The 13,444-nt window shown below is 43.3% G+C and overlaps 1 pseudogene; it reads right to left on the bottom strand.

Moving 5' to 3' along the window:
• LOC117067993 overlaps nucleotides 1-8,693 on the bottom strand; it is a 162,730-nt pseudogene extending 154,037 nt beyond the window's left edge.
• Between the last annotated feature and the right edge of the window lie 4,751 nt (nucleotides 8,694-13,444).

The following is a 13,444-nucleotide window of genomic DNA, read 5'->3' as shown; positions in this document are numbered from 1 at the left end:
CAAAGGGAAATACTGTTAATTCATGAATAAAAACTTTGCAGAAAATTAGCCAGTGTTTCATTTTCAAAAACTTCTCTCTTTGTTCAGTAGATACCAGCTACTGATGACTACATATACTAGGGAAAGTTTAAAATTAGGAAATGCTGATTTCTCACAAAGGAATTTCTAAATCCTGTGAAGAAAAGCTTAAAGAGCTTCTGAATATACAGAAGTTCCATTTAAGGACTAGGTCCTCCTTGTAGATGCATCAAAATATTACAAATTCCAAACTGAGACTTAATTCTCAAATGTGTTTTACTTGTTCTAAAACAATCTATCCACAAATACAAAACTATAAGTAATAGATTGTTATTTTCCCACTATGGGAATCTTTAGTGTGAAAAAGTATTCTACGAAAATAATTTTTTAAAAAATAAATTATATAATAAAAAATATGTACAAAATGGGTTACAGAGGACAGATTTGTATATGCATAAAGATATGGAAGGTGGCCGGGCACGGTGGCTCACGCCTGTAATCCCAGCACTTTGGGAGGTCGAGATGGGTGGATCACGAGGTCAGTAGATCGAGACCATCCTGGCTAACACGGTGAAACCCCGCCTCTACTAAAAAATACAAAAAACTAGCGGGCGAGGTGGCGGGCGCCTGTAGTCCCAGCTACTCGGGAGGCTGAGGCAGGAGAATGGCATAAACCCGGGAGGCAGAGCTTGCAGTGAGCTGAGATCCGGCCACTGCACTCCAGTCCAGGCGACAGAGCGAGACTCCGCCTCAAAAAAAAAAAAAAAAAAAAAAAATACAAAAAATTAGCTGGGCACGGTGGCAGGTGCCTGTAGTCCCAGCTACTCGGGAGGCTGAGGCAGGAGAATGGTGTGAACCCGGGAGGCGGAGCTTGCAGTGAGCTGAGATCCAGCCACTGCACTCCAGCCTGGGCGACAGAGCGACTCCGTCTCAAAAAAAAGCCAGGTACGGTGGCTCAAGCCTGTAATCCCAGCACTTTGGGAGGCCGAGACGGGCAGATCACGAGGTCGGGAGATCGAGACTATCCTGGCTAACACTGTGAAACCCCGTCTCTACTAAAAAATACAAAAAACTAGCCGGGTGAGGTGGCGGGCGCTTGTAGTCCCAGCTACTCGGGAGGCTGAGGCAGGAGAATGGCGTAAACCCGGGAGGTGGAGCTTGCAGTGAGCTGAGATCCAGCCACTGCACTCCAGCCTGGGCGACAGAACGAGACTCCGTCTCAAAAAAAAAAAAAAAAAGATATGGAAGGTAACGCACATAACTGTTAATAGGGCCGGGCACAGCGGCTCACGCCTAGTGTAATCCCAGCATTGTGGGAGGCTGACGTGGGTGGATTGCTTGAGGTCAGGATTTCAAGACTTGTCTAGCCAACATGGCGAAATCCTGTCTCTACAAAAAAAGGAAAAAAATTATCTGGGCATGGTAACGCACGCCTGTAGTCTCAGCTACTTGGGAGGCTGAGGAACAAGAATCTCTTGAACCCAGGAGATGGAGGCTGCAAGACCATGCCACTGCATTCCAGCTTGGGTGACAGAGTGAGACCCTATCCCCTCCCCGCTCCCAAAAAGTGTTCACAGTAATTACTACTGAAAAATGGGATTTAGGATGAACAAGATAATTTTACATTTTTTAAAATTCCCTACTAATCTGAATATTTTTATAATAAACATGTATAACTTAAGAATAGAAGTAAAAAAATATAAAGAGAGATCATATGCAGATACAATCTGAGTTTTCATTAAACTGTTTATAAGTTCAATATTTGTCTAAAAAAAATCTCTAAAATTATGCATCATAAGGTTGGATGCGGTGGCTCATACCTGTAATCTCAGCACTTTGGGAGGCCAAGGCAGGTGGCTCACTTGAGATCAGGAGTGCGAGACCAGCTGGCCAACATGGTAAAACCCCATCTCTACTAAAAATGAAAAATTAGCTGGGCTTGGTGGCCCGCGCGTATAATTCCAGCTATTTGGGAGGCTGAGGCAGAAGAACTGGTTGAACCCAGGAGGCGAAGGTTGCAGTGAACCGAGATGGCACCACTGCACTCCAGTCTGGGTGACAGAGCAAGACTCTGTTTCTAAATAAATAAATAAATAAAAGTATGCATCATAAAAGTAACTTTAGGTGTATCAATTAAAATAAAGACTTCAGGCTGGGCACAGTGGCTCACACCTGTAATCCCAGCACTTTGGGAGGCTGAGGCAGGAGGGTTATATAAGCTCAAGAGTTCAAGACTAGCCTGGGCAACATAGTAAAATCCTGTCCCTATTAAAAATTTTTAAAAATCAGCCAGGTGTGGTGCTGCCTGCCTGTAGTCCCAGCTACTCTGGAGGCTGAGGTGGGAGGATTGCTTGGACCTGGTGCCCAAGGCTGCAGTGAGCCATGGTTGCACCACTGCACTCCAACCTGGGCAACAGACCAAGACCCTGTCTCAAAAAAAAAAAAAAAAAATTTCATAAACTTGCTGGTTAGACAGTATTAAAATTGTTAAAATTATTTTGTCAGGCTTTTAAATAACTACTTTCTATCAGTCTAGGAATTTAAAAAATCTTTGACTTTAACAGATTAAAACACAAAAAAGAAATATAAGTAATAAAAATATTAAATCAAAATAAAACAACAACAACAACAAAAAATCCAAGAATGCTTCCATGTTTAGCTTGCCTTCCACTCAGGTGGGAGAAAGTTCAAATATTGCTGATCTACACAAAATATCAATAATTATGTTTTCTTTTTTCTTTTTTCTTTTTTTTTTTTAGACTGAGTCTGGCTCTGTCACCCAGGCTGGAGTGCAGTGGCCGGATCTCAGCTCACTGCAAGCTCCGCCTCCCGGGTTCACGCCATTCTCCTGCCTCAGCCTCCTGAGTAGCTGGGACTACAGGCGCCCACCACCTCGCCCGCCTAGTTTTTTGTATTTTTTAGTAGAGACGAGATTTCACCATGTTAGCCAGGATGGTCTCAATCTCCTGACCTTGTGATCCGCCCATCTCAGCCTCCCAAAGTGCTGGGATTACAGCCGTGAGCCACCGCGCCTGGCCGGTATAATTAGTATGTTTTCATAACTTACTCATTTTAATTCATAACTCAATGAACAATAATAGAAGTTCATTTCCATTAATTGACTATGATTATTTAGCAGTCTGCAGTGCTAGAGAAAATATGAAAATCTAAAGCATATATATATATATGTACAGTTTTTGAGACAGTGTCTTGCTCTGTCACCCAGCTGGAGTTCAGTGGTGTGATCACAGCTTACTGCAGCCTCAACCTCCCAGGCCCAAGCAGTCCTCCCACCTCAGCCTCCCAAAGTGCTATGATTACAGGTGTGAGCCACCATGCCTGGCCAAAAGCATATTTCTTTAAAATGCTACTGCTACGCCAGGTGCAGTGGCTCATGCCTATAATCCCAACACTTCAGGAGGCGGAGGAGGGAGGATCACCTGAGCCCAGGAGTTCCAGACCAGCCTGGGCAACATGGGGAAATCCCATCTCTACAAAACAACAACAAAAAGCCATAACAAACAAAAATTAGCCAGGCTTAATCTTGAGATGATTTAAAAGTATTATAGGAGGGCTGGCCATAGTGGCTTATGCCTGTAATCCAGCCACTGGGGAGGCTGAGTGGAAGATTCCTTGAGCCCAGGAGTTTATGATCAGCCAGGGCAACATAGCAAGACAGCTCCCCCACTGCCCAGAAATAAATAAACTTACCTGGGCATGGTGGCACACACACCTGTAGTCCTAACTACTTGAGAAGCTGAGGCAGAAGCATCCCTTGCACCCAGGAGTTTAAGGATGGTCCATGCACACACTTCATCTGGGCCTGCAGTGAAATAGGCTGCTCCCTTCCTGACTGACTGGAGGGGCTGGGGGGAATCCCAGCAGGGAGAAAGCAATCCCTTCATCCCAGTTGCCAAACAGAACCTCCCACCCGCTGGATTTTCCTTCTCCCTCCATCTCTGATGGTTCTGGCTTTCCCAAACTGCTTTGGATCTTCTGATTCCTCTTGGGTTGAAGCAGACCAGTATTTTTTTTTAACAACACCCCCACTCCCCACCTGTTCCTCCCACTTCCCATGCTGCCAACTTCTTCTTCTTCTTCTTTTATTTTTTTTAGTAGAGATGGGGTTTCATTGTGTTGACCAGGCTGGTCTTTAACTCCTGATCTCAAGTGATCTGCCCACCTCGGCCTCCCAAAGTGCTGGGATTACAGGCGTGAGCCACTGCACCCGGCCTCAGTGTGATGTTTTGATACATGTACTACATGAACATTTTCTTTTCTTTTTTTTTTTTTTTGAGACAGAGTCTTGCTCCATCACCCAGGCTGGAGTGCAGTGGCATGGTCTTGGCTCACTGCAACCTCCACCTCCCAGGTTCAATTGATTCTCATGCCTCAGCCTCCTGAGTAGCTGAGATTACAGACATGCGCCACCACGCCCGACTAATTTTTCGTATTTTTAGTAGAGACGGGGTTTACCATGCTGGCCAGGCTGGTCTCAAACTCCCGGGCTTGTTGTACCACTGAGCCCAGCCACCACACCCAGCCAAAAAATATGAGTGGTTTTTGTTTATTGATCTTGTACCCTACAATATTGCTGTACTTGTTTATTAGTTCTTATATAATTTTTTATTTTGACATATAATAATTGTGCTTATTTATGTGGTACAGTGTGATTTTTTTTTTTTTTTTTGAGACAGAGTCTCACTCTGTCCCCTTGGCTGGAGTCCAGTGGCGCCATCTCAGCTCACTGCAACCTCCACCTCCTGGGTTCAAATGATTCTAGTGCCTTAGCCTCCCAAGTAGCTGAGATTACAGGTGTGTGCCACCACATCCAGCTAATTTTTGCATTTTTAGTAATGATGGAGTTTGACCATGTTGCCTAGGCTGGTCTCGAACTTCTGACTTCAGGTGATCTGCCCACCTCGCCCTCCAAAAGTGCTAGGATTACAGGCATGAGCCACCATGCCCAGCCTCAAGGTAATCCTATCAAAACCCCAGTTTTCTTTCTTGCAGAAATTATCAAGCTGATCCTAAAATTCAGATTAAAATACAAGAGTTGGCCAGGCATGGTGGCTCATGCCTATAATCCCAACACTTTGGGAAGCTGAGGCGGGAGAATTGCTTGAGGCCAGGAATTTGGGACCAGACTGGGCAACATAGTGAGACTCTCTACCAAAAACTACTATAACAAAATTAGAGTGGTGTGGTGGCTGGTGCCTGTAATTCCACCTATCTGGGAGACTGAGGTGGGAGGAGTGCTAGAGCACAGGAGGTAGAGGCTGCAGTGAACCATGTTCACACCTCTGCACTTGGGCCTGGGTATCACAGTGAGACCCTGTCTCTAAAAAAAAAAAAACAAAAAAAAACAAAAAAAAAAGCAAGAGAACCTAGAACAACCACTGAAAAAAGTTGTTAAAAAAAGAAGTACAATGAATATGCTAAGAAAAAATAAAATAAATAAAAAGGAGAAAAAAATGAAGTCATATAAAATGGTCAGTTAAAACTACAAAAGGGAGAAAAATAGTGAAAGAAATATAAGGGACAGAAAATAGACAAAAAAACCTTGAGAAAGAACAAAATTGAAGGACTGGCACTTCCTGATTTCAAAACAGCACTGTATTAGTCCGTTTTCATACTGCTATAAAGAACTTCCTAAGACGAGGTAATTTGTAAAGGAAAGAGGTTTAATTGACTCACAGTTCAGCATGGCTAGGGAGGCCTCAGGAAACTTACAGTCAAGGTGAAGGGGAAGCAAGGCACCTTCTTCACAAGGCAGCAGGAAGAAGTGCCAAGAGAAAGGGAAAAGAGCCCCTTATAAAACAATCAGATCTTATGAGAACTCACTGTCATGAGAACAGCACGGGGAACTGCCTCCGCGATTCAATTACCTCCACCTGATCTCTCTCTTGACACATGGGGATTGTGGCAATTATGGGGATTACAATTCAAGATAAGATTTGGGTGGGGACACAAAGCCTAACTACAAGCACAAAGCTACAGCAATCAAGACAGTGTGGCACTGGTATAAGAACATTCAACATTCATATAGATCAATGCAATACAATTAGAGTCCAGAAATAAACCCTTACGTTCATGGTCAACTGATTTTTGACAAAGATGCCAAGAAAATTCAGTGTGAAAGAGCCTTTCAATATATGGTGCTGGGACATGTGAATTGCAAAAAAATTAATTTGGACTCCTATGTCACACCATACATAAAAATAAACTCAAAATGTAAGAAGTAAAACTATACAACTTATAGAAAAAATATATGTTTAAAATTTTTATTTATTTATTTTTGGAGACAGGGTCCCACTCTGTCACCCAGGCTGGAGTGCAGAGGTGTGAACATGGTCCACTATAGCCTCCACCTCCTGGCTCAAGCAATCCTCCCACCTCAGCCTCCTGAGTAGCCGGGACCACAGAAATATGCCGCCACTCCTGACTATTTTTTAATCTTTTTTTTTTTTTTTTTTGAGACAGGGTCTCACTATTTTGCCCAGGCTAATCTTCAACTCCTGGTCTCAAGTCTCAACCTCCCAAAAGTGCTGAGATTACAGGTGTGAGCCACTATGACCTCCTAAAGTAAATTTTCTTGAGTTAGAGAATGGTTTCTTAGACACAACATTAAAAGCACAAGCAACCAAAGAAATAAATAGATAAACTGGTATTCATGAAAACTAAAAATTTTAGTGCTTCAAAAAATACCATCAAGAAAGTGCAAGTGCCCACAGAATGAGAGAAAATACTCGCAAATCATAAATCTGATATGGGACTTGTATTCAGAATATATTCTACAAAACTCTTACGACCCAGTATTAAGATAAAACCCATAATTTAAAAAAAATGCATCTGAAAAGACATTTTTCAAAAGAAGGTATGCAAATGGACAATGAGCACACGAAAAGATTCTCAATGTCATGAGCCACCAGAGAAATGCAAATCAAAATCATTCCCGCTAGAAAGGCTATAATCAAAAAGATAGATAGCAAGTGTTAGAATATGGAGAAATAGGCACTCTCATGCACTGCAACTGGGAATGCTAAATGGTGCAGTCACTTTGGAAAATAGTCTGGCAGTTCCTCAAAAGGTTATCATATGACCCAGCAACTTCATTCCTTGTACATATAATCATGAAAAATAAAAACATATATCCACATAAAAACTTGTACATAAATGTTAGTAATAGTATTGTTCTTAACAACACAAGAACAACCTAAATGTCCATCATCTGGTGAATGATTAAACAAAATGTAGTATATCCATATGATGGAATATTATTTGACCATAAAAAGGAATGAAGTACTGATACATTCTGCAACATGAATAAACCTTGAAAGCATTAAGCTAAGTGAAAAAAGCTGACCGGGCATGGTGGCTCATGCCTGTAATCCCAGCACTTTGGGAGGCCAAGGCAGGAGGATTGCTTGAGCCCAGGAGTTTGTTTGTTTGTTTGTTTTTCCCAAATGTTTTATTAAGTGTAGACGTCTGGAGTAGTGTAAAACATGCATTATCTGTCTTCTTCGGTTGTTGAGGTGTGTTAAATTTGAAGAAGATCATATATCCATCTTCAACAATATAATTTCTGCTTTGTTGTCTATACTTCCAGCAGCTTTGACTGCATCTTCAGAACCTTCCCATTTAAAATCTTCATATTTCATTACTTCAGCTACAATGAATCCCTTTTCAAAATCCATGTGAATCTTTCCTGCAGCCTGAGGATCCTTAGTCCCTTTCCTGATGGTCCATGCACGCACTTCATCTGGGCCTGCAGTGAAAATGTATTCTAGTTGGAGTGCTGCAAACCCAGCCTTAATGATCTTTGGCAAAGCACTTTGTGTCGTGCTCGCTTCCAGTTACTTCTGTCTCTCCTCAGCACTCAATTCTTGCCAAGGCCCCACTAAAAGGAGTGACAAAGGCACCTGGGTCATACTTGACCACCCACTCTTTAATTTCCTTCCTTCCTTCCTTCCTTCCTCCCTCCCTCCCTCCCTTCCTTCCTTCCTTCTTTCTTCTCCCTCCCTCTCTCTTTCTATCCTTCTTTCTTTCTTTCTTTCGACAGAGTCTTGCTCTGTCGCCCAGGCTGGAGGGCAGTGGTGCGATCTCGGCTCACTGCAACCTCCACCTCCCGGGTTCGAGCAATTCTCCTGCCTCAGCCTCCCAAGTAGCTGGAATTACAGGCGTGCGCCACTATGCCCGGCTAATTTTTGTATTTTTAGTAGAGACGGGGTTTCACCATATTGACCAGGCTGGTCTTGAACTCCTGACCTCGTGATCCACCCACCTCGGCCTCCCAAAGAGGTTTTAGTATTTTATCTCCTCCTCTCACAGACACCTTTTCTAGTTTATCTAGTTTACCAATCATTTCCTCCTCTTTAAGCTGAAGCTCTTCATGTATTATTTCTGTATCTTCAATAGGATCTACACTTCCTTCAACATGCGTGATATCACCATCTTCAAAAGCACCTGTTAGATGAAAGATGCCATCACAGGCATTAATATGGGATTAAAAAAGAAAAAAGAAAAAGCGTTCCCCAAGCCCTGCCCATCGCGAGCTCCTTTCACAAGGCCAGCAATATCCACTACATGTAGAAAGGCAGGAATTTTGCTTGCTGGTTTGTGGTACTGGCAAAGAAAGTCAAACCTTTCATCTGGCACAGGTACTCTGCTCTCATTAGGAGCAATGGTGCCGAAAGGGAAGTTTTCTGCTGAAGCCTGACTACTGGTTAATACATCGAAGAAAGTAGATTTCCCAACATTTAGCAATCCACCAATACCAATTTTCAGTGGGGTTCCAAATCTTCCAATGATTGGGGGTGGTTTAATTCCATCACCTCCTTTTCAGGGCATCGTGGTCGGCCTTGGCGAAGACACGGGGTCCCAGCGGCTGCGAGAGAAAGGTCCTACCGGCAGCCGGAGGCAGGGAGGAAGGAGGAGAGAATGCAGGCCCTGCACCTCTGCCAAGTACCGCGCACTTCGGCGGCAGCGGCAGCGGAACGCCAGGGCCGGGCGCCTGACGGCACCTCGAGCCCAGGAGTTTGAAACTAGCCTGGGCAACATAGCGAGACCCTGTCTCTAAAAGAAAAGGGGGGAAAAAAAGGAAGAAAGAAGAAGAAGCCAGTCACAAAGCCCACATAATTATGATTCCATTTATATGAAATGTCTGCAATAGGCAAGTCCACGGAGACAGAATGTAGATTAGTGATTGCCAGGTCCTGGGGGAATGAAGGAATGGGGAACGAATGCTAACGGATATGGAGTTTTTGAGGTTTTTTTTTTTTTTTTGTAGAGAAGAAAATGTTCTAAATGGACAATGGTAAATATTACACAACTCTGTGAATATACTAAAACCCACCAAATTGTGTACTTTAAAAGGGTGAAGTCTATGCTATGTGAATATTAAAGCTGTTATTTAAAAAACACACTTGGGGTTTGTTGTCTGGTACACAGAGGTGACTTTCAGATTTGGGCTGGTGGCAAGAGGGGAAAACAACTGCAAGGGCAGCAACTGCTGCTAAAGAAACACCAGCAGTTTCTAATTTTACACTGTCCTATATTTTGCTGTGAGTTTCGTAGCTTTCGATAATGCTATACTAGAGGCCAAAACAGAAATGCCTTTTATATTTCATTATAACAGCTAAACTGGGAAATAAACTCAACAATTGCTTTTTTAAAAAGGAAATGAGCTAAAAACAACATAGATGTAAGTGGAGCTTCAATAAACCTTTGCTTAGTAAGATGGATATTTCACAAGAGAGGGAGAGTTTGGTAGTAAAAATAGTTTAAAGTGTTACATTATTTTAAAAAGCATTTTGTTTAATTTACTGTAGATGGCCAAACATCATTTTAAAACATATGGTAAATCTGTTGGGTAGTAAAAAGAAATGACATCTTGTTTCCATTTTCTTATTCTTTCCAGTTTATCTCTTTATTGTAAATCATCTTCCATTGTGGGAGGATATTAAATTTAAATCAAACTGAGGGGGAAAAAGCAGGACTTACGTTCATAAATTCACATTTCTCTTAGTATTGCTGCCTCTTACAGCCATTTTATGAAGAACACTATGGCCTGAGTAGTTAATATTATTTAAGATTTTTCAAATTGGTCTATTCCTGGATCTAAACAAATTGGAAAACTGGAAGTTTCTTTTCTTTTCTCTCTCTTTTTTAGACAGAGTCTCCCTCTGTCACCCAGGATGGAATGAGGTGGCACAACCTTGCCTCACTGCAACCTCCATCTCCCAGGTTCAAGGGATTCTCCAGCCTCAGCCTCCCCAGTAGCTGGGATTACAGGCATGCACCATCATGCCTAGCTAATTTTGTATTTTTAGTAGAGACAGGGTTTAGCCATGTTGGCCAAGCTGGTCTCAGACTACTGACCTCAGGTGATCTGCCTGCCTCAGCCTCCCAAAGTGCTGGTATAATAGGCATGAGCCACCGTGCCTGGCTGGAAGTTTCTTCTCTTCAGCAAACAGCTCTTTTTATAGGTCAAGAAACCTATTTACAAAAAGAAACCAAAAAATTACGTAATTATGATATTAACATTTTAAATAAATTGTTAATACTCTTTCATGATAAAAGATTCATGAACCTGGCCGGGCGCGGTGGCTCAAGCCTGTAATCCCAGCACTTTGGGAGGCCGAGACGGGCGGATCACGAGGTCAGGAGATCAAGATCATCCTGGCAAACATGGTGAAACCCCGTCTCTACTAAAAAAAAATACAAAAAAATAGCTGGGCGAGGTGGCAGGCGCCTGTAGTCCCAGCTACTCGGGAGGCTGAGGCAGGAGAATGGCATAAACCCGGGAGGCGGAGCTTGCAGGGAGCCGAGATCACGCCACTGCACTCCAGCCTGGGCAACAGAGCAAGACTCTGTCTCAAAAAAAAAAAAAAAAAAAAAAAAGATTCATGAACCAGATGAACCAGAACTGGTAAAGATTTAAGGAATGATATTAAGGTTGATTTGTTTGTTTTTGAGATGAGGCCTCATTCTGTAACCCAGGATGCAGTGCAGTGGCACGATCTCGGCTCATTGCAACCTCTGCCTCCCAGGTTCAAGTGATTCTCCTGTCTCAGCCTCCCAAGTAGCTGGGATTACAGGCGCCCCCCACCAGGCCCAGCTAATTTTTGTATTTTTAGTAGAGATGGGGTTTCGCCATGTTGGCCAGGCTGGTCTCAAACTCCTGGCCGCAAGTGATCCACCTACCTCAGCCTTCCAAAGTGCTGGGATTACAGGCGTGAGCTACCGTGCCAGGACAATCTTAAGGTTGATTTGTAAAGATAAGTCATAATTAACATGTTCAGTGCTTACCATGTCCTTAGACTATTCTAAATGCTTTGCATGAGAGTGTATGTGTTACCAAAACACCAGGGGTTCAGTCTAGGTCCTGCTGCTCTCTGCACAGAAAGCCAATCACTGAAACTATGATTACTGCCAAGGAAGAAGGCTTTAATTGGGTGCTGCAGCAGAGGAATTGGGAGCTCAGTCTCAAATCCAACTCCCTGACTGACTGTAACTAGGGGCTTATGTAGCAGAAAAGAAATGTAACAATGTATAAGAAAATGGGAGGGGCCGGGCGCGGTGGCTCAAGCCTGTAATCCCAGCACTTTGGGAGGCCGAGATGGGCGGATCACGAGGTCAGGAGATCGAGACCATCCTGGCTAATACAGTGAAACCCTGTCTCTACTAAAAAAAAATACAAAAAACTAGCCGGGCGACGAGGCGGGCGCCTGTAGTCCCAGCTACTCGGGAGGCTGAGACAGGAGAATGGCGAGAATGGCGTGAATCCGGGAGGCGGAGCTTACAGTGAGCTGAGATCCCGCCACTGCACTCCAGCCTGGGCGGCAGAGCAAGACTCCGTCTCAAAAAAAAAAAAAAAAAAAAAGAAAAAAGAAAATGAGAGGCTGGGCACAGTGCCTCATGCCTGTAATCCCAGCACTTTGGGAGGCCGAGGCAGGCACATCACCTGTGATTTGGAGTTCAAGACCAGCCTGGCCAACATAGTGAAACCCTGTCTTTACTAAAAATACAAAAATTAGCCAGGTGTGGTGGTGCCTGTAATCCTAGCTACTCAGGAGGCTAAGGCAGGAGAATCGCTTGAACCTGGGAGGCGGAGGTTGCAGTGAGCTGAGATTGCACCACTGTACTCCAGCCTGAGCAACAAGAGTGAGATTCTGTCTGAAAAAAAAAAAAAAGAGAGAGAACAAGAACAAGAACTAGGGAGGAGCAAGGCAGCAATCATGATGAATGACGGGTCCCCGAATCTCACTGTCTGGATGTGGTGACCTGGTGAGTTTCAGTTCTTTGATAATTTTTTTGAGAGGTCTAAAGGTAGTTTTTTGAGGAAAGAACTCAGATAAAACAAATGTGGCCAGGAGCGGTGGCTCATGCCTGTAATCCCAGTACTTTGGGAGGCTGAGGCGGGCGGATCACCTGAGGTCAGGAGTTCGAGATCAGCCTGGCCAACATGGCGAAACCCTGTCTCCACTAAAAAAAAAATACAAAAAAAAAAAAAATTAGCTGGGCGTGGTGACGCACACCTGTAGTCCCAGCTATTTGGGAGGCTGAGGCAGAAGAATCACTTGAACCTGAGAGCTAGAGGTTGCAACCAGCCAAGATGGCACCACTGTACTCCAGCCTGGGCGACAGAGTGAGACTCTATCTAAAAAAAGTTAAATAAATAAACAAATAAATAAATAAGTAAAATAAAACAAGTGTAAGTTTCAAATTTAAGACCAGAAGGTCAGTTTCTTTTTCTGTTGTTGTTCCGATTTCAGTATATGTGCTGACTAAGCCAGCATAAGAAGGGTCAATTTCTATGTTTACCCCAAAAAACTTCTATGGGACTATGGGGTTGGTTTCATATATACATACATAAATACATGTATGTGCATATGAATGTGTATATTCCTCACAGTTAAATAAATAAATAAAGTCTTCACCACCACAACCCCATTAAGATGAGGACACTGAGACCAAGCAAGGTTAAATACTCTCTCCAAGCTAAACTCAAGGAAGTTTGGCATCAGAGTCCATGTTTTTAATAATTATGCTACATGAATATCAAAAGCTTGATATTCTTATGAATATCAAGAGAACATTAAACCAACAAATCCTGTCTCCTTATCCGTGTTTTTTTTTTTTTTTTCTTTTTTTTGAGACAGAGTCTCACTCTGTCACCCAGGCTAGAGTGCAGTGACACAATCTCAGCTCACTGCAAGTTCTGCCTCCCAGATTTATGCCCTTCTCCTGCCTCAGTCTCCCAAGTAGCTGGGACTACGGGCGCTCGCCACCACGCCTGGCTAATTTTTTTGTATTTTCAGTAGAGATGGGGTTTCACTGTGTTAGCCAGGATGGTCTCAATCTCCTGACCTCCTGATCCGGCCGTCTTGGCCTCCCAAAGTGCTGGGATTACAGATGTGAGCCA

This window comes from Trachypithecus francoisi, unplaced genomic scaffold (genome assembly GCF_009764315.1).
Source record: "Trachypithecus francoisi isolate TF-2019V2 unplaced genomic scaffold, Tfra_2.0 Lachesis_group20, whole genome shotgun sequence".
Classification (NCBI taxonomy): Eukaryota; Metazoa; Chordata; class Mammalia; order Primates; family Cercopithecidae; genus Trachypithecus; species Trachypithecus francoisi.
Note: the sequence above shows the minus strand (reverse complement) of the source record. Positions and strands in the feature narration are given on the sequence as shown.